The sequence below is a fragment of the Cornus florida genome, unplaced genomic scaffold (assembly GCF_030987335.1).
Source record: "Cornus florida cultivar Cherokee Brave unplaced genomic scaffold, ASM3098733v1 CherokeeBrave_3.0.0_Hap2_Chr04, whole genome shotgun sequence".
Taxonomy (NCBI): Eukaryota; Viridiplantae; Streptophyta; class Magnoliopsida; order Cornales; family Cornaceae; genus Cornus; species Cornus florida.
Window position 1 is genome coordinate 81,630,381 of NW_026775574.1, and position 3,128 is coordinate 81,633,508.

Here is a 3,128-nt window from a genome sequence, read left to right on the forward strand (position 1 = left end):
GGTCTGTTAGTGACAATGTCACCTAGAATTGAGTTCGTAGTTTCATACAGGTATCCATTTTGTTTTTCTCTTTGTGTGTAAGGAGTTCAGTTCATCTCAGGTGAGATTGGGTGTCCATTGGACAGTTGGTGTGTAGCATGTGACAAGGTGTCGAGTGCATTCAGGTGTGAGTCGTCAGTCGCTTGTGAGAATGGGGTTTGTTATCCTTTCAATTTGTTTTAGTCCTACCAAGGACGTCTTTTGTCGTGAGTCTTGTTTTCCATTTAGGAGTAGTGCACGTTCGTAGGTGGCTTACCCTATGTGTGATTTGTTATGTTGTTGAGTTCATCGGTAAAGGTTTGGTTTATTTGGTTGACTCACTCCCATGGAGGGAGATAAAGTTATCGGTTTTTAGTAGTGCTTATTTTGAGGGTGGTTTTGACGGCACAAGTTGCCAAATAGGGATTGTGTTTTCAGTGTCAGGTACTTTCGGTGAAGGCTAGGGGTATGACGTGAATTGTAAGCTTGAGGATGGTTAGGTGATGTGATGTGAGTCATGTACTCGAATGTTTTCTGTAACGACCCAAACAGGGGGTCTGGATCGCTAACCGGGTCCTTAACCAAGCCTGATGACACACCAGGGGTAAAATGGTCATTTTACTATGTGAAAGGGTAATCTATCCTTAAACCAATCAAATGGGGTTTGAAATAGTCATTCTTAATAATTTCATGACACTCGGTGAAGTTCTACGGTCATCGGTTATGAATTCCCAAAGGTACCCTTACCCGGTTTAAGGGAAATTCTGACACTATTCCACTAAAATGAGCATAACTCTCAACATGAATGGAATTTCAGGATTAGGTTGGTCTCATTGGAAAGCTAACTCAAAATCTTTGAGAATGGACTTAAGAATGACCCTATTTGGGTTCCGAACAAAGAAGTTATGACAATCTAAAGTCAAGTAATCAAGGCTGATAAGCTGGCAACCAAAATGCACTCACTAGGGGACTTGAACCGGTTCAAGGACCTTGAACGGGTTCAAGATGGGCAATATGCCCATTCTCGAACCAAAGACCCCATCTTCAACCAGTTCAATGGGGCAGAACCGGTTCAAGATGCCCAGAACCTCCAAAATGCCCCAAACAACCTAAAATTGTGATCCTTTGCACCTTAGCTCAACCTTGGTCCCTTCGTAACCTAATTCAAAGCCCAAAACTATCCCAAATCTTCATTTAATGATGAAACTAACATTACCAAGTGGTTCTAAAATTGAATAAGACCATACACAAGTCCGATACATCATTAAAATTAAGCAAAGCTGTTATACATTAAAAATATGGCCTTAAGACCTTACATGGGTCTTGAAATCATAATGAGACCACAAAATACAAATGAATGGTCTCAAGACCATTTCCAACCATGGAGGTGATACAAGAATGTTCCTCAATGTTATATACAACAAATAGGAGTAAAATACACGTCGACTACAAAAGCCCAAGTCCGTCAACCCGACTAAACAGGTGATGGATTGTCGTCCGCCACTTCTTTGCCCAAACCTAAAAAATGTTAATAATAAAGGAGTGAGCATAAGCTCAATAGGAAGTGTCTAAGACATACTCCTTATGACCCCATGAATCCACGTATAGAATAACAAGCAAGAGAACGGGATCAAACTTTACCAGGGATGCAAACCATAACCATAATATCCAATATAAACACAAACGTCATCCAAGTCACTAATACGCCATGTATGCCGATAAAATGCAATTCCGTGCTCATGTCACTCCCCATTTCTGAAACATTTCCGTTTTAACTTTTAAACCGTTAGTGTAATCCGACCCAAGGCACCTCCAAGGCGTCACGAGGGAGGGGTTGGCTAGTCTTCCCCGACCACATGGCACCTCCATAGTGTCGTTTGGGTAGCTCAACCACACTAGAGTCTCTCTCTAATCCCCCTCTAGATCACACTAACACCACGGACCACTAGGCACTTCCTAGGCGTCCGGGTTTTCGCAAACACTCTCTAAAACATTTTTCCCAAAATCATTTCATTTGCTTTCAAAACATTTTTCCCTTTTTCCTTTCCCAATGGATGCATGAATACTTCATGCTTCTAATTATGAATTCAACCATGGAATTTCACATATGCTTTGCAAAGTAAATCTCTAAAATAGGTAACTCATGCTTCCCTTTAACATACATATATACAACACATAAGCAACTTGCAAGGATTTAAGCTAATTAGGCATACAAAAAACACAATTTCCATTACACATAGGCAGGCTCATATACATTATATCAACTTTCACATATACACACCTTCCAAACATAATATTTAAACAATTTGCAAGAATTTAAACTAATTAAGCATGCAATACAAGAATTAACTCACAAAAAAACATAAGAAATTATGTATTAGAACACCCTTACCTCAAATGAGAGAAAAGCCCCAAAAATTGCCCTATTCCTAGCCCTAAATTTGAAATTCCAAGGTGCACCAAACGGGGATTTACTCTGATTAAATCATAGATATCATCGTGCTCTTCAATTTGCCGCAAACGGCATCAAGAATCTCTCAAAGGTAAGAGAAAAATCAAATTTTGAAGCTTAAAGTAAAAAAGAAAAGAAAAAAGAGAAAATGAAAAATAAGGGGAGAGAGAGACCACCGGGGAGAGAGAAAAATGGGAAGGAAATGTGGCCAAAAATTGGCCTTTGCCCAATTTCTAGAAAAATCCTTGTGGGTCCCACTTGAAATAAATCTTTTCTTTTCTTTTTTATTTCCACCATCAATATATATATATATATATATATATATATATATATGCACACACACACATATGCACACTTAATAATTCATGTCCACATAAAACACATAAAATAAAATAAATAAGGTGCAATTGGATCCAAACAAAACTCCAGCACGCAACAATTCCGGCAGTGGGTCCCACACGGGACTATCTGGCCCGAAAAATGGATAAATGCCGAAATGACAACCCTTACATTTCCAAGATTTCTAAACTCAAAGAAATACCCCATTCAACTCTCGGACATACCCGACACACTCCATGGTGTTCGGCACGCAAAACGAGGAAAGACAAAAATACCCTTAAAAAATTAGAAAATTCCAGAAATTGGAAAATGGTAAAAA